We start from the raw sequence: 20812 nt of genomic DNA on the forward strand, positions 1-20812 counted from the left end.
AATAACCATTCAAAATAAGCCTCATTCCCCAGGGAAAGCAGGAGTACAGATTTCGACATAACCAGCCCGTTATTTTGAAATGACAGGATTCGTAGTGTGGATGCTCCACTTATTATTTTGAAATAAAGGGGGTTATTTACAAATAACCCCCTAGTGTAGACCAGGACCAAGTGAATCCTCTGCTGTCATCCTTTTCCAGCCCCTAATAAACAGAGTCGAGGGACACCATTCCTACCCATTCTGGCTAATCAATATAGATGAACATCCATGAATGTAACAGGGTTCAAAAAAGAACCTGATAAAGTCCTGGTCTTTACAACATCATTTGGCAAGGAGTTCCACAGGTTGACTGTGCACTGAATGCAGAAAAACTTCCTTTTGTTTGTTTTAAACCTGCTACCTGTTCATTTCATTCGGTGACCCTCTAGTTCTTATGTTATGGGAACAAGTAAATACCTTTTCCTTGTTCACTTTCTCCATACCTGCCATGGTTTTATAGACCTCTATCATACGCCCTCCCTCCCCTCCTTAGTCTCCTCTTTTCTAAGCCAAAAAGTCCCAGTCTTCATATGGCACCTGTTCCAAAACCCTCATAATTTTTGTTGCCCTTCTCTGAACTGTTTCCAATGCCAACAGATCTTTTTTGAGATGAGGTGAACACAGCTGTACGCTGTATTCAAGGTGTGAGCACACCGTGGATATACACAGAGGCAATAGGATATTCTCCGTCTTATTCTCTATCCCTTTTGTAATGACTCCTAACATGCTGTTGGCTTTTTTGTCTGCTGCTGCGCACGGGGCGGATGTTTGCAGAGAACTATCCACAATGATTTCAAGATCTGTCTCTTGAGTAGCTGTAGCCAAATTAGTCCTCATCATACTGTATGTGTGGTTGGGTTATTTTTTCCAATGTGCATTACTTTACATTTATCAGCGTTGAATTTCATTTGCCATTTGGTTGCCCAATTACTTCATTTCTCTCAGCTGGATGCAGCCTGCATGGGTCCCTCTTTCCCTGTGTGTGCTGTGGCAAGGGTCCCTCTTTCCCTGGCCAGTGTTTGGGTTGGCAGCCTTCCCCCTGGTTTCAGGGTTTACGGAGCCCAGCCGCCTTCCGGGACTTGCTCCCCTGCTGTTTCTAGCTCTAGAACTGCTGTAGATGAGTCTCAAACTCTTGCTCTCCATCTCGCCTCGCCCCACCTCACCTCGCCCCATAGCCTCACCCCGCCTAGCCCTGCCCTGCCCCACCTTGTCTCACCCCACTTCACCCTGCTCTGTCCCGCCTCACCTTGCTCTGTCTCACCTCACCTCACCCTGCCTAGCTCCTCTCCACCTTACCCCACCCCATCTCACCTCGCCCCACCTCACCCTGCCCTGTCCCGCCTCACCTTGCTCCGTCTCACCTCACCTCGCCCTGCCTAGCTCCTCTCCACCTCACCCCACCCCATCTCACCTTGCCCCACCTCACCTCGCCCCATAGCCTCACCCCGCCTAGCCCTGCCCTGCCCCACCTTGTCTCACCCCACTTCACCCTGCCCTGTCCCGCCTCACCTTGCTCCACCTCACCCCACCCCGTTTCACCTCGCCCCACCTCACCCCACCCCGTCTCACCTCGCCCCACCTCACCCCACCCTGTTTCACCTCGCCCCACCTCACTCCACCCCGTCTCACCTCGCCCCACCTCACCCCACCCCGTCTCACCTTGCTCCACCTCACCCCACCCCGTCTCACCTCGCCCCACCTCACCCCACCCCGTCTCGCCTTGCTCCACCTCACCCCACCCCGTCTCACCTCGCCCCACCTCACCCCACCCCGTCTCGCCTTGCCCCACCTCACCCCACCCCGTCTCACCTCGCCCCACCTCACCCCACCCCGTCTCGTCTCGCCTCGCCCCACCTCACCCTGCCCTACTCCGCCTCAACTTGCCCTGCTCCACCTCACCTCGCCCCACTTCACCCTGCCTTGTACTGCCTCACTTTGCTCCACCTCACCTCACTCCATCCCACCTCTCTCGCCCGGCCCGGCCCCACCAACCTCACCCTGCTCCGCATCACCTGACCCCGCCTCGCCCTGCCGCACCCCGCCTAGCCTAGCCCCACGCTGCTCCGCCTAGCCTTGCCTCTCCTCAGCCTTCTAACAAGGGAGGCTTTTAAAGGCCTCCTGAAGGCCTGAAGTGGAGTCCACTGGCCCCAATCTGCCTGGGCCAGCTCCCTGCCAGCTGCTCCTGCATCCCTCTGCCCCAATTAGCAGGCCTTGTACCCTTTTGGGGCTGCCTTTCTCCCCCCTCCCCGCCCGGTAGCAGCCCTGGGGTGGCCCGACCTTGTCACAGTGCAGGGCCCCATTTCCCCGCTCCGAGCTCTGTGCCGGCTGCTGTGCCCTGGCGACATGGCTGCTGGCCGCAGGGCCCGAGGGGGAAGGCAAACGCAGGCCGGCTTTGTGGAAAGGCAGGCGTGGGAACGCAGGCTCCGGTGGGAGCAGCCTCCCCAGTCCCTAGAGAAGTCTGGCTGGGTGCCGTGCACATCCCACGTCTCCCGGGGGCCAGAGGCAGCCGAGCTCTCCGGCTAGCAGGGCGGCTTTGCCGTTGCCTTTCCCTTCGGTGCAGGGCTCCGTATTTCTGGCGGAGCGGGAGCGCTAAGAAGATTAAGGGATTTCGTGGCAGGCGTTTCCATGGAGCGAGCTCCGGGACTGACACTCTTATTACTATAAACACACGGGGAGGCAGCATCTTTCCTTTCCCCACCCTTTGCGTGCTGCAGCCCTTCCCCTCTGAGCAGCCAGTCGCTGGCAGCAGGAGCTGTCACCGCAGCTCGGGGGCCACGGCAGCGAGAGGGGCCCGCCCCCCTCGGTCCTGCGCAAGGCCACGGCTGCGTACTGGGGGCGGCCAGCTCATCCTGCTGCCCGTCTCTACAGCTGCACAGCTGGCTGGAAGTACACCTCCTGCTGTGACGGAGCTGGCCCCTCCGGCGCCTGCTGGGAGCAACGGGCTTGCTCCGGAGAGCCTGGGAGCTGGCCCCTCCGGCGCCTGCTGGGAGCAACGGGCTTGCTCCGGAGAGCCTGGGAGCTGGCCCCTCCGGCGCCTGCTGGGAGCAACGGGCTTGCTCCGGAGAGCCTGGGAGCTGGCCCCTCCGGCGCCTGCTGGGAGCAACGGGCTTGCTCCGGAGAGCCTGGGAGCTGGCCCCTCCGGCGCCTGCTGGGAGCAACGGGCTTGCTCTGGAGAGCCTGGGAGCTGGCCCCTCCGGCGCCTGCTGGGAGCAACGGGCTTGCTCCGGAGAGCCTGGGAGCTGGCCCCGCAGGCCACCCAGCTTAGCTCTGACCTGGAGCCGTGGGCGGCCGCCGCTGTCTGAAGGTATTTTCGTTGTGTCCAAGCACTGGGTTGCTCCGCAGGGTGAGCCGAGGCCGGGTGCTCGGCAGCCACTGGCTTTAAAGCGCTCTGGGCTCTGTCTTTGGAGCCTGGCAGATTCCAGCTCCTTTTGGCATAACAATTATTTTTAGCATCATTTTCCTGACCCAAGCTTCCCCGATTAACGTCAAAGATCCGCCGAGCCAGGAACATCCCAGCCAAGCTGTCAGAGGGCTGCCCCCTTCCGTCCCCGCCCAGAGAAAGGGACCGTAGGGCTGGAAAGGGCCACACGAAGCCACCTAGCTCGGCCTCCTGCACTGAGACAGGGACAATTAAACCCAGGCCACCCCACCATCCCGGACAGGCGTCTGTCCAGCCTGTTCTCACCCCGGGCTGGCTCGTCCAGATCTTGACTCCTCTTGGAGCAGAAAGTTTTCCCTAAGATTGAACCCAAACGTCCCTTGAAGGGGTTTGCCCCTTGATCCCAAAGGGGCCTTAATTAGGCTCCCGTCATGAAGGCGGATAAGGACGTCGCTCCCTGGGGAGAGTGGGTGGAGCTGCTCTCCCATGCGATCTGGTCGCATGCAGATGGGCGTTAGCTCCCGGGGGCTCAGCGCTGCGCCCCTGAGATCAGGTCCCATAAGAAATCCATGGTGGGGCTGGCACAGACTCACGGAAAAGTCCCGAGCCTGTCGAGGGCAGGGCAGCAGGAGGCAATGTCACTGGCCAGGCCTAGGGGAGGCTGAGGCCGATGAAAGGGAGAGTCCCTCAGCTAGAAGCTTGCCCGGAGCCATGCGGCGATGCACGACAGCCTTGCATTCTGGGCCCCAGCCCGGGTGAGCGGCTCCTGGCTTTACAAGGTTCCAGCCCAGACCGAAGTGCCTGACACGTCCGCGAGTTGCCCTAAAGAGCTGTCGGAGACGGGCGGTTTCCAGCCGGCTCTCAAGCAATGAAATGAAGCGTGCTGGAGCGTGCTGGCATTTTGCAAAGGTCAGCAGGAGATATGTGAGCCTGGCTGCTCCGCGCTTACTGGCACGTCAGCTCTCTCCTGCCCGCCCCGGATCCAGGTTGTCACTCAGCCATGGGAACAGCCTGGAGGCTGCTGCTGCCACGCCAGGGCCAACCGAACACAAAGCCTTTGCTCATCTCTGCTGAAGACTTGCCGGCCGTGGGGTGCCCCCAGAAGAGTGCACCTGGGTGGGACATTGGGGCCATATTGTATCTCCTGGGCACCTGGATCCATCCTGCAGGCCAGTGCCCTGCATCCATAGCGGGGGCTGGTCCCGGGGTGCTGGAGCCAACAGCTCACACACATTGGGTGTGTCTAGACTACATGCCTCCGTCGACGGAGGCATGTAGATTAGCCAGATCGGCAGAGGGAAATGAAGCCGTGATTAAAATAATCGCGGCTTCATTTAAATTTAAATGGCTGCCCCGCTCTGCCGATCAGCTGTTTGTCGGCAGATCGGGGCAGTCTGGACGCGACGCGCCGACAAAGAAGCCTTTCTTGATCGGCACAGGTAAACCTGGTTTCACGAGGCATACCTGTGCCGATCAAGAAAGGCTTCTTTGTCGGCGCGTCGCGTCCAGACTGCCCCGATCTGCCGACAAACAGCTGATCGGCAGAGCGGGGCAGCCATTTAAATTTAAATGAAGCCGCGATTATTTTAATCGCGGCTTCATTTCCCTCTGCCGATCTGGCTAATCTACATGCCTCCGTCGACGGAGGCATGTAGTTTAGACGTACTCATTGAGTCCTCTTGGAGATGCAGAGACCCGAAGGGAAGGGGGAACGGGGCAGACGCAGCGTGGCCCCCGCTCGCTCTTCGCCGGCGTGTCATCACCTGGGCAAGCACAGGGCTGGAGCCGGGGAATGGCGTGGGTAAAGAAGTTCTGCAGTCCCTTCTCCCCCTCTCACCCAGGGCTGGGGACGGATGCCAGGCAGCAAAGGCCCAGGATTCCAGCCCAGCCCTGCTGTGCCCTGACTTCATTTACTGCTTCACTCCCTTAGTGGTTCATTGCAAAACGTGCCAGGCCTCTCTTCAGCCCGTAGCTGCCCTCGCTCAAGGGATGGGCTGAGACCCAGCCGCACCCCGCGGGCTCCCATGGCTGAGCTGATGCTGTTCCTGGGGCCCAGCCCAAAGGGCCCAAGTGTCTCCTCCGGTGCAACCGCGCTTGATCCCTGCATCTCACCAAGATGAGTCCAGACACGTGTGCTGAGTCCAGGGGCGAGGAGCACAGTAACAAACAGGCTAGAGAGGTTGTCATGTTACTGGATTTTAAGGGGGGCAGCCAAGGTCACTGCTGCACCCGTGGGGGGGTGTTTGCCCCAAAAGTGTGTACAAAGGGGGCCATGTGAGGGGTCAAACCAAAGCTCACCCTCCACTGATTCTATAGATGCTGTTCATGTGATTGTGCCATGTCTGTGTGTGGAGTTAGAAACACGGACTCTGTGTGGAGGCTGGAAACTTCTCTGTCTGTGGCGGAGCAATGGGCGAGGAATGCTCAGCCAATGGATCTGCTAATGAGCGAGGCTCCAGCGACAATGGATCTCTACATGCCGAAGACACACCTGGCCACTGACCATGTGACCCTTTCTAGCTTGGAAGAGACCAGGGATGAATATTAAATGCCATGTGGTAGACTCCATTTTTTTCTTCAGTCTTGCTCCGAATCCCAGATGCAGCCTTGCAAGGAACAACGAGCCGGAAAGAACTGTGGACCCATCCTGACATAGGATGTAACCAGAGACTTTTAAGAACATAAGAACATAAGAACGGCCGTACTGGGTCAGACCAAAGGTCCTTCTAGCCCAGTAGCCTGTCTGCCGACAGTGGCCAGCACCAGATGCCCCAGAGAGGGTGGACCGAAGACAATGATCAAGTGATTTGTCTCCTGCCATCCCTCTCCAGCCTCTGACAAACAGATGCCAAGGACACCATTTTATCCCCTGGCTAATAGCCTTTTATGGACCTAACCTCCATGAAATTATCTAGCTTCTCTTTAAACTCTATTATAAACCTAGCCTGCACAGCCTCCTCTGGCAAGGAGTTCCACAGGTTGACTACACGTAACCTGTTTATAGCAGTTGTTTATAAACTGTTTATAAACTGTTTAAGATAGCAGTTTATAACATCTCTGCTAAGAGCCTGCATCAAGAACTCAGAGATTCGATGCACATAATGTATTATCCTTAACAACCTCACTCTCATGCTTTTCTTTCTTTTAGTAATAAACTAAACTAGATTTTAGATTGTAAAGGATTAGCTCAGCATGATCTTGTGGGTGAGATCCAGAGTGTAAATTGACCTGGGAACTGTGGCTGGTTTCTTGGGACCGGAGAACCCGTTCGGGGTAGGTGAGATCGGGTTCTATAACCCTTAACCTGTGTGTTAAGCCCGGGGCTGTTTGGGGCATGGAGAGAGCGGGGGTGCAGAGGGGTTTTGCTCGTGAGGCTTCTGGCTGGCCAGATAGGCAGCTGAAGTGCTCTATGGGACTGGTTTGTGACCTGTTTGGGAAGGGCCTCCAGTCTGGGGCCGTAGGGAGCCCCACATCTGAGCAATTCGCCCTGCGCAGACGCCCTCAGCTGTGCCCAGACCCGGCCCAGTCTGTCACAGAGGTAACCCTGCTACAGTCCAGTTATTGCTCCATTTGTATCCCAGGCTAAAACAGGGAGACTCTCTCCCTCTGCCCGGTGAGATCGGATCCTCTCCTTACCTGCTGAACTTTCTCCTCCTCTATGATTCCTCCTTGGAGCTGGCGGAAGAGTCGCATGGGAGGTATCCATGGATAGTGGTTGGGTCCCCCCGGGGTCCCATGTAGCTGCTAATAGAAGTTACATGTTTGAGGCTCTGACCTGGACCAACCATTTGCCTCTTTTGTTTTTGGTACACTTACCTGAGCTCCTTTATCTTCACACAGCACTGCTGGGTGTCCCTGCTGTGCCCTGTGCCCACCATGCCCTGTGCGATTTGGCTCAGAGAGATCTCGTTTCATCTGCTGCTTCACAGTTCTGCCTGCATGGATTCCTCTCCCCACACAGCAATCAGGTCCAGGATCCCCTGCGGGCTCCTCGTTTGCAGCCCTGGGCATTCACGGTCAGGTGAGTTGCTGGGCTCACCATGCTCGCTAAACAAGAAATGAAATTCAGATTTTCCCGGGGCTTTTCGTGTGTACCCAGACTAGCAGCAGAGTTGAAAGTCCTGGCTAGAGTGGTCACATTGGGGTACTGTGGGACACCTCCTGGACTCCAAGAATGTCAACTTTAAGGGTATGTCTAGACTACATGGCTCCGTCGATGGAGCCATGTAGATTTGTTTTTTTGGCAAAGGCAAATGAAGCCGCGATTTAAATGATCGCGGCTTCATTTACATTTACATGGCTGCCGCGCTGAGCCGACAAACAGCTGATCAGCTGTTTGTCCGCTCAGCGCGCTAGTCTGGACACTCCCCTGCTGACATCAAAGCCCTTATTCCTCATGGGATGAGGTTTACCGGGGCTGCCGACAAAGGGCTTTGATGTCGGCAGGGGAGCGTCCAGACTAGCGCGCTGAGCGGACAAACAGTTGATCAGCTGTTTGTCGGTGTGACGTAGTGGGGGTACTTGCTGGGCTGTGGTGACCCCTGCTGTCTGGAGCAAGACCCAGCAGGGAAAATCTCGCTAGGCAGAGATAAGGCCAAACTTGTCGAACCAGTGGCCAGACACCCCCCATGGAGAGGAACAAAGGAAGGTGAATGCTGCCCTGGACTGGGGGGCAGGGCTGCAAGGGAATTTAGTTGTTACTGTGGGAGAGCATGGAGGAGACAGCCTAGGGAGAGGAGCTGGAGTTTAGGGGCCCAGTCTCCCCCCAACTCAAGGGGGCCTGAGGCATCCTAGCCCAGTTCTGTGACCAGACTACATCTGTGCTGTGCTGTATCCTGGAGAGGCAATAAACTTCCTCTATTCCACTGGCTGGTACAGTCTGTTTGTGACATCTCGGGGTGCAGGAGACGGGGAACCCCCAACGTGCCGTCACACTGGTGTCAGAAGTGGGATGCACTGCACCCCGTGGATGGAGCTCCCAGCGGTGAGCGACAAGGCGCAGTAGAAGCAAGAGCCCTGGAGCCAGGCGTGCTGGAGACAGAGCGAAGCGGTTCCTGGGAATCGTGGGGCGCTGCAGCACTAGACTGGTGAGTCTGCACCGAGGGGCCCAGCGGGCAGATGGCCTACGCCCGACTCTTGAAGGCAGAGCTGGTGGGGCTGTGCAGAGAGAGGGGCTTGCCGGTGCGGAAAGCAACCAAGGCCCAGCTGATTACCCAGCTGGAAGAGAATGACCAGCCACGGGGCCAGGATCTTGTCCCCAGGGGAAGCAGCCAGACCCCCCCTGAGAGTGTGTCAGGCTCAGAGAGGGGGAGGAGCGCTGGGACCCGCCGGAGAGATGAGACAGCGTCTCCCGGGAGGCCTGCAAGCCGTAGCCCATCTAGGGCAGGGGCCAGCCCAGCGGAGCTGCGGCGGCTGGAGATCCAGCTGCGGATGAAGGAATTGGAAGTACAGGACAGAGAGAAGGAACGCCAGGACCGAGAGAAGGAGCGCCAGGACCGAGAGAGGCAGCGACAGCATGAGCTGGCCATGGCAGAGCGGAGAACCTGCGGGGCCCCGGCTGCGCCAAGAGTGGATGGGCCCCAGAGTCCCGGGGATGCCAGGCGCTTGGAGAGGCTCACAGTGGCCCAATTGAAGGACGTGGGCGACATAGACGGGTTCCTCAGCTCCTTTGAGAGGGCCTGTGGGCTGCAACAGGTCCCCCCAGCTGACTGGCTGCAGGAGCTCGTCCCCGCACTGAACCAGGAGGCGGCCGGAGTGCTCAGTCAGCTGGAGGACCTACAGCCAGGGGATTACAACCGAGTCAAGGAGGCCCTGCTGCACAAGTTCGGGCTGACCCCCGAGATGTACAGGAAGAAGTTCCGGGGGGTACAGAAAGGGCCACGGGAGACCTATGTGGACCTGGCCTCCCGCCTGGCGCAATACTGCCGCAAGTGGGTCTCGGGAGTCGGAGCCCAGACCGCAGAGAAGCTGCTCAAGCTGGTCATGATGGAGCAGTTCTATGAAGCGTGCCCACCCAAACTGAGGCTGTGGCTCAAGGACCGGAGACCAGAGAACCCCCAGGAGGCCGGGAGACTGGCGGATGAGTTCACGGAGAGCCGGTCCGGGGGTGAACGGGAGTCCCGGAGAGAAAGAGAATCGCGCAGAGACCGGTTCTCGGCGGAGCAACGGAGAGAGACACCTCCGAGGCGAGCCCCAGGGACCAGGACCAGTCGTCGATACCCCAGAAAACCAGCCAGGGCCCGGGCAGAGCCGACCCGAATGGGCCCACAGAACCTAACTTGCCATCGCTGTGGGCAACGAGGCCACAAGAGGTCTCAATGCACCAGGCGCAAGAACAGGTCCCATGACCTGGGACGTTCCAGGGTTAACTGGCTGGGGCGGGAGGAAGGGCCGGCTGCCCCAGTGGCAGGGGCTGGCCGGCAAACCTCAGCTCAGAGAGAGGGGAAGGATGCTCAGTGCACCTCCCCTGGGAGGTCTGACCCTCGGGAGACAGATTTATCCGTGCACCGGGTGGGGGCGGGGCGGCCCCTACGGAGGGACTGCCTCGTACCCCTGGAGGTGGATGGTAGGAAGGTGACGGGTTTCTGGGACACAGGGGCGGAGGTGACGCTGGCCCGGCCCGACATAGTGGCCCCAGACCGTATGCTACCCGACACTCAGCTGACACTGAGGGGCATAGGCGGCACCCCCTTTGAGGTACCTGTAGCCAGGGTGCATCTGAAATGGGAGGCCAAGGAGGGCCCCAAGGAAGTGGGGGTGCACCCGCACTTGCCCACCGACGTGCTAATGGGGAGTGACCTAGAGGAGTGGCCAGACGGACCCCACAGGACGCTGGTCACCACCCGTAGCCAGAGCAAGCGAGGGGCTTGCGGCCCGGAACTCGAGGAGGTTCCCCAACAGGGGGCCCAGGGCCCCGTCCCAGCAGACCTAGAGTTGGACCTAGGCAGTGGGGGGAACCACGGCCCTGTCCCAGCCCCAGCCGCTGAATTCCAGGCGGAGGTGCGAGCGGATCCCTCCTTGCAGGCCCTGAGGGACCGGGCTGACCTGGGTGCTGCTCAACCCCTAGGAGGAGATTGCCAGGAGAAGTTCCGGTGGGAGAGGGGATTTCTGTACCGGGAATGGCTTTCCCCCGGGACGGTAGGCAAGTGGGGGCTCCAGCGGCAGCTGGTGGTTCCCCAAAGGTATTGCCGCAAGCTGCTACACCTGGCCCATGACATCCCGTTCTCGGGACACCAGGGGATCCGGCGCACGCGGCTGAGGCTGCTCCAAAACTTCTATTGGCCGGGGATGTTTGCAGCTGTCCAGCGGTACTGCCGGTCCTGCGACTCCTGCCAACGAGTGGGGAAGGCCCAAGACAGGAAGAAAGCTGCATTGAGACCCCTGCCCATCATAGAGGAGCCTTTCCAGAAGGTGGCGATGGATATTGTGGGGCCCTTCAACAGAGCGACCCGGACAGGGAAGAAATACATCCTGGTGGTGGTGGACTTCGCCACCCGCTACCCCGAGGCCGTGGCCCTGCCCTCCATCGAGGCAGACACGGTGGCAGACGCACTGCTGACCATTTTCAGCAGGGTGGGGTTTCCCCAGGAGGTTCTCACGGACCAGGGATCCAACTTCATGTCGGCCCTGCTCCGGTGCTTGTGGGAGAAGAGTGGGGTGCAACACACCTGGGCCTCGGCGTATCACCCCCAGACCAACGGGTTGGTGGAGAGGTTCAATGGGACTCTGAAGCAGATGCTACGGACCTTTATGCACAAACACCCGCAGGACTGGGACAAGTACCTACCCCACCTGCTGTTTGCGTACAGGGAAGTGCCCCAGGAGTCCACGGGGTTCTCGCCGTTCGAGCTGTTATATGGGAGGCGAGTGAGGGGCCCCCTGGACTTATTGAAAGACGAGTGGGAGGGGAAGGTCTCCCCGGAGGGTGAGCCGGTCGTGGAATACGTCCTGACATTCCGGGAAAGACTTGCCGAGCTCATGGGCCTGGCCAGAGAGAACCTGAGCAGGGCCCAGAGGAAGCAGAAGGTCTGGTACGACCGCAATGCACGGGCCCGCGCCTACGCTACCGGGGACCAGGTGATGGTCCTGATCCCCGTGCGGAAGAACAAGCTGCAAGCCGCCTGGGACGGCCCCTTCAAGGTGGTTAAGCAGCTGAACGAGGTGAACTACGTGGTGGAGCTGACGGGCCGGACGCGCGGCCAGCGGGTATATCATGTTAACATGATGAAGCCGTACTGGGACAGGGAGAACTTGGTGCTGGCCGTGTGTAAGCCCTGGGAGGAGCAGGGGGAGGATCCCCTGGTGGGCCTGTTCCCTGGGACCGGAGAGGACTCTTCGCTGGAGTCAATTTCCCTCTCGGACCAGCTCACCCCGGCCCAGCAGGCCGAGATCCGGGAGGTGCTGCGCTCCCACCAGCAGCTGTTCTCCAACAAGCCGGGTCTTACCAACCTGGCTGTCCACCGGGTGCAGACGGGCACTCACCCCCCGGTGCGCTGCTCCCCATTCAGAGTCACAGGGAAAACAGCCCAGGACCTGGAGAGAGAGGTCCAGGACATGTTGGCCCTGGGGGTGATCCAGCCGTCCTCCAGCCCCTGGGCCTCTCCCGTGGTGCTGGTTCCCAAGAAGGACGGGTCGATCCGGTTCTGCGTGGACTACCGGAAGCTCAACGCCATCACGGTGTCCGACGCCTACCCGATGCCAAGGCCCGACGAGCTCCTGGACAAGCTGGGGGGAGCTCGCTATCTCACCACCCTGGACCTCACCAAGGGCTACTGGCAGGTGCCGCTAGACCAGGAGGCCAGACTGAAATCGGCTTTCATCACGCCGCTGGGGCTCTATGAGTTCCTGGTCCTACCCTTTGGCCTCAAAGGGGCGCCGGCCACCTTCCAGCGCCTGGTGGACCAGCTGCTGAGGGGAATGGAGAACTGTGCCCTAGCGTACATCGATGACATCTGCGTCTTCAGCCAGTCCTGGGAGGACCACGTGGCCCAGGTCAGCCAGGTACTGGATCGGCTGAGGGAGGCTGGGCTGACAGTAAAGGCTGGGAAGTGCAAGGTTGGAATGGCCGAAGTGTCCTACCTGGGCCATAAGGTGGGGAGCGGCTGCTTGAAGCCAGAGCCGGCCAAAGTGGAGGCCATCCGGGACTGGCCTGTGCCCCAGACCAAGAAGCAGGTCCAGGCTTTCATTGGGATGGCGGGGTACTACCGGAGGTTTGTGCCCAACTTCAGCTCCATCGCTGCCCCGATCACAGAGCTGTGCAGGAAGGGGAGGCCCGACAGGGTGGTCTGGACGGAGCAGTGCCAGAGGGCTCTCTGTGCCCTGAAGGAAGCCCTGGCCAAGGCCCCAGTGTTGGTAAACCCAGACTTCGACAAGCCCTTTATCGTGTTTACTGATGCCTCGGACACCGGGCTGGGGGCGGTGCTGATGCAGGCGGACGAGAAAGGGGAACGTCACCCCATCGTGTACCTGAGCAGGAAGCTGCTGCCCCGGGAGCGGAGCTACGCGACCGTAGAGAGGGAATGCCTGGCCATGGTGTGGGCCCTGCAAAAGCTGCAGCCGTACCTGTTTGGCCGGCGTTTCACGGTGTTCACCGACCACTGCCCCCTGACCTGGCTGCACCAGATGAAAGGGACGAACGCCAAGCTGCTGCGGTGGAGCCTGCTCCTGCAGGACTACGACATGGAAGTGATCCACGTCAAGGGGAGCGCCAACATCATCGCCGACGCGCTGTCCCGTAGCAAGGGGCCCGAACTTCCCCAGGTCACGAGCGGAGTGACCCTGCTCAGTTCGCTCTCGGAGGGGGGAGAACTGTGACGTAGTGGGGGTACTTGCTGGGCTGTGGTGACCCCTGCTGTCTGGAGCAAGACCCAGCAGGGAAAATCTCGCTAGGCAGAGATAAGGCCAAACTTGTCGAACCAGTGGCCAGACACCCCCCATGGAGAGGAACAAAGGAAGGTGAATGCTGCCCTGGACTGGGGGGCAGGGCTGCAAGGGAATTTAGTTGTTACTGTGGGAGAGCATGGAGGAGACAGCCTAGGGAGAGGAGCTGGAGTTTAGGGGCCCAGTCTCCCCCCAACTCAAGGGGGCCTGAGGCATCCTAGCCCAGTTCTGTGACCAGACTACATCTGTGCTGTGCTGTATCCTGGAGAGGCAATAAACTTCCTCTATTCCACTGGCTGGTACAGTCTGTTTGTGACATCTCGGGGTGCAGGAGACGGGGAACCCCCAACGTGCCGTCACAGTCGGCTCAGCGCGGCAGCCATGTAAATGTAAATGAAGCCGCGATCATTTAAATCGCAGCTTCATTTGCCTTTGCCTACAACCCTCATCTACATGGCTCCATCGATGGAGCCATGTAGTCTAGACACAGCCTAACTGCGCTGCATTGTCTTTAACTGCCCTTAAAGTTGGCAGAATGGGCTTGGTCGTGGACACACTGGTTATAAAATGGCCCTAATGTGGCTGCCTTCAACCTAAACTTGCAGCGTAGACCAGGCCTTATTCCCATGGCTAATTGTGGTTATTTTCCTCTGTGTGAATTGGGGCTGACTCCACCGGTGCTAGGCTCCCCCTAATACCCTGTCTCCCCACACCTCTCTCATGCTCACAGCCCCATGCTTATCCACTTCTCCACCTCCTGCCCAGCACCTCCGGAGCGCCGCAAACAGCTAATTTGCAGCATTCGCGCCAGATGTTGACTCAACATGAAAGCTGCGTCTGGACTGGCATGATTTTGCAGAAATACTTTTAATGGAAAAGTTTTTCTGTTAAAAGTATTTCTGCAAAAGAGCATCTAGATTGGCACGGATGCTTTTGCTCAAAAAGTGCGTTTGCACAAAAGCATCCATGTCCAGTATAGATGCACTTTTGCACAAGAAAGCTCCTATGGCCGTTTTAGCCATCGGGCTTTCTTGAGCAAAAAATTAAGGTGCCTGTCTACACTGGCCCTCTTGTGCAAATATTCTTGCGCAAGAGGGCTTATCCCTGAGCGGGAGCGTCAAAGTATTTGCACAAGAAGCACTGATTTTGTACATTACAAAGTTAGTGCTCTTGCACAAATTCAAGCGGCCAGTGTAGACAGCTGGCAAGTTTTTGCGCAAAAGCCCATCTTCAACTGGGGGAAAAAGACTTACGGAGGGTTCCCAACTAGGGCTCCAACTCTGCAGTATAAGCCCGGGGCCACCCCCTGCCTAGGAGGAGAAGGAACAGAGAAAGGGGTGTGCTCGGGGGAGGGGGTGGGGAAGAAGTGAAGTGAGAGTGGAGTGGAGTGGCGGTTTGGGGGAAGGGGTGAAGTGGGCGCAGGGCCTGGAGTGGGGGATGTCGAGCATCTCCCAGCGCACTGAGAAGTCGGTGCCTCTGTCCGTGAGCATCTGCCTCCCACTCCGGAGGGCTGACATTCTCTGCAGCTGGGCCGCAGGTTTGCATCTTGCCACTGGCCTCGCTTGCTGGAATGGAAGGTGCCCCTGTAACTCGCCCCATCCATCACCTGTGTTATTGGCAGGGTAACGCTCGCTGAAAGCAGGAAGCTATCGCATATCCTGGCAGGGCCTTGGCACCGCGGCCAATATTTAAATCATCTTTGGGTCTCAGAGACTTGACAAGGGTATTCCCGGCTCACCCCATGCTCCTCCGTTCCCTGTCACCCTGGCGGTTTGCAGGCATATTCAGTGCAGCGGGTGCTGGGGTCCAGCTTGACATTCACGGCTCTGAGGGGCAGGAGAAATCACATAGCTTGGGGCCTTCTTTCTATTTTCTTTCATTGCTCCCCTGGCACTTGGCAGAGCCACTGAGCAGCTCACTTAGACTCACAGGCCCCTGCTACTGTCCCCATTGCAGACAGGAAACAGACTTGCTCCTGGTCACGCAGGAAGTTGAGGGTACAGCAGGGACTTGAGCCCAAGGGCCCTTATCCTTAGCACAGCCGCTAGGCCCTGAACCATCTGCTGCGGCTGCAGGGAAATGGGGGGGCGGTGAAATATTTTGCTATATGCTGGCAATATTTTCTGAAATTATCAGCAAATGGAAAAAGAAAAGTCATTTGTTCTGGGTCAAAAAATGTTTCATTCAATGTCACATGAGATATTCTACTTTGATTCTGAGCCTTTTTTAAATGTTTAAAGCTTTTGGGTAAAATTAAAGGAAAAGCTGTTTCAAATCAACACATTTCTATTTTTTTCTGAATTTGTTTAGGGTGAAAAAACCCCCAATAATATAATTTGAAAAAAATCAACACAAACCTGTGAAATATGTTGATGTTTTTGAATCTGCATTTTTCACCCCAAAAAGTTTTAGCTAACAAATTTTGCACAAGTCAACTCTGTAGCCCTCTAGCCTATGCACTACCCTACTGGATAGGTGAGCATCCTCTGGTGGGCTAAATGTACTGAGAGCTGCAGTCTGGAAATCATTTTAAAAATACGTTGATAAAAGTCCTTAAATCTCACAGGGCCGTAAAACCACAGCATAGTAGCAGCTTCCATTTATTACCAAGCTTGGGCTGCTGGCCAACTGGTATTAATTTAGATTTGTATGAACCCCTATCCAGTGCACCGGGGGTGTTTGTCATGTATTAAAACACAGAGATTAAATGTAGCAGCACCCTGGATCTCCATAATGCATTTCCGCTCCCAGGTCATCCGGTGTGCACAGATGTTTGCTATAACTCACTCTGCTTTGCAAAGCCCTGATGCTCACTCTGCCCATCTTCTTTTAGTCCATGTACAGAGTGCTAGTGTAACGCCGCCAGACCCCAGTCATCTGCTGGTGGAATCAAACCTGGGAACCTCGGGAGCTTAGTGCATGAGCCTCCCCTTCAGGAGCTAAGCGCCAGCCTTGTCTATACTGGCATGTTTTGTCACCAAAAACTGTCTTTTGACAACAAAACGGTGAAAGTGCACACACTATAACGCAAGTTTGGTTGGGAAAAACACCCAATTTTGGTGACAAAAAACTTCCAGCCCTGTCTTTTCCCCTCCCTATATTGTCGACAAAGAGCTAGTGTGGATTCCGTGGTTTGTTTTGCCTGCCCTGATGGTCACTGATGCTCAGTGTTGTGTGCTCTCTGCTGCCCTGCAGGCCTGTGATCCTCCTCTTTTGAAATTCCAGGCGGTATCTGATAGCTGAGCAAGATACTTTGTTTGAGGTCCAAAGAACAAATCATTGGAATGCTCCTGCTCTGCCCTGCATTAGGAACACAGCAGCAGGCAGATTGTTACTACAGGGAGGGCTGGAGAGGCTGCTGGGCTGCTTGGACATTCCTCAGCACGGAGAGCTCCGAAGGAATCCCAAGAAGCGCAGGGATCAGCTCTGCCTCCCCCCTACACCGCTTGGCTCTATCTGCCGGCAGGGGAATAAGCAACATGGCCAGAAAATGTCCACAATGGGAGGCAGAAAAAACGCATCAGCCTGTTTTAACTTCTGGCAACTTTTGCATGTGGACAGCACAGACAGTGGCGTGCCGCTGCGTGGGACAGTACAGCACACCCAGGAGGTGGGTGGGTTACACCAGGGCTGCGCTTTTGTGCAAAATCTTGCCGCCTGTCTACACCTGCCGCAAGCATTTGTGCAAGAACACAAAAAAATCAGTGGTTCTTGCGCAAATACTCCAATGCTCCATACTACTAGCTTGTCAGTGGGGCTAGTATTCTTGCGCAAGAGGCCAGTGTAGACAGCCAAGTTAATTTCTTGCGCAAGAAAGCCCGATGGCTAAAATGCCCATTGGAGCTTTCTAGCGCAAGAGAGCATCTACACTGGCACGGATGCTTTTGCGCAAAAGCAAATCTTTTGCGCAAAGGCACATGCCAGTAAAGACGCTCTCTTGCACAAATACTTTTAACGGAAAAACGTTTCCGTTAAAAGTATTTGTGCGAAATCATGCCAGTCTAGACACAGCCCAGGTCTCTGCTCATGTCAAAGGAAAAAGCACCGGGTTGCAGTAGAGAAATTAAACCTTGCAGGAGAGAAATTAAACCTTGCCCCTTCCATATCAAAGCACTGGTCCCTTCCAGCTGCTTTAGCCCACAGTAGGAACTGTACTACCTATCCGTGAGTATCATCTGTCAGCCTTTCTGTGTTAACTGGCTAGTCCCTGGGCACAGATCTCGAGCGCTCCTCAGGGCTGGGACCACAAATAGCCACAAGGCAGACTGACCCTGCCCAGACAACGGAGGACCTGTTAGAAGCTCAGGGCTTTGGGAGCCCTGATTCCCATCGGCCTAGAAATGGACATGAACAGGCTCTAGGTGACTGGTTCATGGCTGTTGTGTAGCGGTTAGGACACTGCATTAGTCAACAGTCTCTCCTGGGTCTGGCCATCGTTAGCAAGAAGAAAGGTGGGTCTTAACGCCCTCAGGAGAGCGAGGGCAGGACTCACACAACTCTAAGGCCTTGCCCAGCAGCTGAGAGAGATCTGGCAACACAAAATGCCAGTGGTAAGAGAAGAATGGGGAGCATTTTCCTGCAATTTCCAATAACAAATGAAGCACAATTTCTGCAATTTTGTGGCCTTTGCCACAATTTCCCCTTGACCCCGGGTGTTACCTGTCAGACCTCATCAAGCTGAGAGCAGTGAGGAGAGAGGCTGTTAATGATGGGAAATTGCACGTTGCAAGGCTGTTGCAGGTCCACTCGCACCTTGGAAACCACGTCCTGCAAGCAAAGAGGTCAGGGCTGCGGGGCGCGGAGCCCGAGCGCACCCGAAATCTCGCAGTTACGGGCAGGCAGCACTTGGCAGGCGAGTCCCTCTGCACTATTCCAAATGGCCTTGCTGACAGCTGGCCACTAAGGGCACCTATTTACTGAGCGCACTAAGCAAAGACAAGGATTCCGGGGTGGATTCTACAAGCAAAGGAAACTTTCCAAAAGCTTGTGCTGGACAAGCCAGCTGTGGATTGGCTCAGGGCCTGGCAAGCCTCACTGGGAAGCCAGTCGGGGGCTGCTTTGAAATTTAAAAAAATGCATTTGGGGGCCAACTTGCAGTCAAGTGTCTAGTGCTGAGGGCTTGTCAGTGGGGCTGGATGGTCGGAAGATCTCAGCTGCATTCGGGCTCCTAAACAGGGGCCGACTCTCCCAAAGGCTTGGCCCCCAGCAGCCTCATTGGGACCCACTTAGGCGCTGGGCTCCCCTGTCAGTCCAGGCTGGAGTGTTTGTGAGGCAGCTGGTGGGGCTGGGGGCAGGGAGAATAGAGGGTGTTTGCGGGTCCCGGGGGACGAAGGATGCCAGACTGCTTCAGCCGCCCAGGAAGTGCATCTCTTTCCAGGCAGGCGGAGGGAGAATTCCCGGAGATGCGTGTGACGGAGGCTCCGTGGGCCCTTGGAGACTGCAGGGGCGGGATCCTGCGAGGTGCGAGCATTCTGGCTCCTCGCCAGCAAAGCCCTATGCATGTGTGACACCCAGCGGGAGAGGCAAGGAGCTTTGCTACTGCAAGACCAGAGTGTTCAGCCCATTGCTGGCTTGAGCCGAATGCTGAGGAGGGGGATGGGTGCCTGGGATAGAAAGAGCGAGAGGGCTGCTGGGGTGAAGGATGGACGGGCACTGGGCTAGCGAGATTTTGGACCTTAGTGAAATCTATCCCTGAGGTTGGGCTGATCCCACCTGGCTAATGCACCCCCCTTTCCTTCCCCTCCTAGCACCCCTGTGTAAAGCATGTTGTCTGCATCATATGCGCCTCCTCCCCGGCTGCAGAGCAGCAGGAGCCAGGTCCCTCCCCCAGCACCAGGGCTAAAAGGTGCCCAATCCACCAGCCTCCAGATGTAACTGTCAACGGCAGGGGAATCCTCACCAAACCGGGGTGATTCCAGTGGCTTCCCAAGGAGTTTGGCTCTGGGCCCTGTGCTGCTCAGTGTTTTTATGAATGATCTGGAAGAAAACACATTGTCACTGCTAACGTTTGCAGATGACACAGCAATTGGGGGGCGGTAAATGATGAAAAGGAGTCACTGGTCCACAGCCGGCAGGATCCCTTGGGAGCTGGGTGCAAGCAAACAGCATGCGCTGTCATTTGGATAACAGGAAGGGCACTCTAAATAAACCCATGTTCTAGGCCTTTACTCATTTTTGTTGCTCTTCTCTGTTGCTCTTCCATTTGTCCACATCTTTCCTGATATATGGCACCCAGAGCTGGGCACGATTCTCCAGCTGCGGTCTAAGTGGTGCAGAGTAAAGCAGACGAATCACTTGTCATGTCTTGCTTATGACACTCCCGTTCATGCAGCCCAGAATCATGTTGGCTTTTTTTGGCAAGTGTCACACGGTTGACTTGTATTTAGCTTGTGGTGCACTGTGACCCCCAGATGTCTCTTCACAGAATCCTTCCTATTCGGTCATTTCCCTAAGTGGACACTTTGCACTTGTCGGCTGTGTCTAGACTGGCAAGTTTTTCCACAAAATCAGATGATTTTCCGGAAAAACTTGCCAGCTGTCTACACTGGCCGCTTGAATTTCCGCAAGAACACTGCCGATCTCATATAAGATTGTCAGTGTTCTTGCGGAAATACTATGCTGTTCCCGTTCAGGCAAAAGTCTTTTTCCGAAAGACTTTTGCGCAAAAGGGCCAGCGTAGACAGCACAGTAGTTTTTCTGCAAAAAAGCCCTGATTGCGAAAATGGTGATCGGGGCTTTTTTGCGGAAAACTGTGTCTAGATTGGCCATGGATGCTTTTCCGCAAAAAGTGCTTTTGCGGAAAAGCATCCTGCCAATCTAGACGCGCTTTTCTGAAAATGCTTTTAACGGAAAACTTTTCCGTTAAAAGCATTTTCGGAAAATCATGCCAGTGTAGATGTAGCCGTCCTGTCTGACTCTCATCTTACTTACTTCAAACCATTTCTCCAGATTGTCCAGATCATTTTGATTTTTAACCCTGTCCCCCAAAGCACTTGCAACCCCTCCCAGCTTGGTATCAGCCACAAACTTTATAAACGCACTTTCGAAGCTATTATCTAAATCCCGGATGAAGATATTGAACAGAACCAGACCCAGAACTGATCCATGAGGAATCCAACTCCTGAGACCCTTTCAGCAGAACCTGGGAACCTCTGGGAATGATTTTCAAACCAGCCCTGCACCCAGCTTATCTAGAGTAGCTCTGTCTAGGTTGTGTCCCTAGTTCGTTTATGAGCAGGTCATGTCAGGCTGCATCAGAAGCTTTACTAAAGTCCAGCTATTCCACCTCTGCTTCGTCCCCCCATCCTTGGAGCGTGTTACCCGTGAAAGGAGCTTTCAGGCTATCAATGGGGGAGTCCCGATATAAAAAGGAGTTGGGGGGTTATGACAGGAGGGGTTGTGTACAGGTACTCTGACTCCGGTACTGCTGCTGGCAGCAATGCTGCCTTCTGAGTGTGGTGCCTGGCCATCACCCACCACTCTCCAGCCACCAGATCTAAAGTCAGGGCAGACGTA

General features: G+C 56.4%; 1 long non-coding RNA gene across 2 annotated transcripts in view; it reads left to right on the top strand.

Moving 5' to 3' along the window:
• The window catches only part of LOC142821013 (uncharacterized), a 42694-nt gene extending 23249 nt beyond the window's left edge, over positions 1-19445 (top strand). The window contains exons 1-3 of one of the 2 annotated variants that reach the window (XR_012898061.1): positions 6753-7116; positions 7259-7439; positions 18675-19445. This is a non-coding gene — a long non-coding RNA (uncharacterized LOC142821013). Of the gene's footprint in view, positions 1-6752; positions 7117-7258; positions 7440-18674 lie in introns of those variants that run through there. The other variant, XR_012898060.1, reaches the window with a different exon arrangement.
• Positions 19446-20812: the final 1367 nt, after the last annotated feature.

The sequence above is a fragment of the Pelodiscus sinensis genome, chromosome 29 (assembly GCF_049634645.1).
Source record: "Pelodiscus sinensis isolate JC-2024 chromosome 29, ASM4963464v1, whole genome shotgun sequence".
NCBI classification, from domain to species: Eukaryota; Metazoa; Chordata; order Testudines; family Trionychidae; genus Pelodiscus; species Pelodiscus sinensis.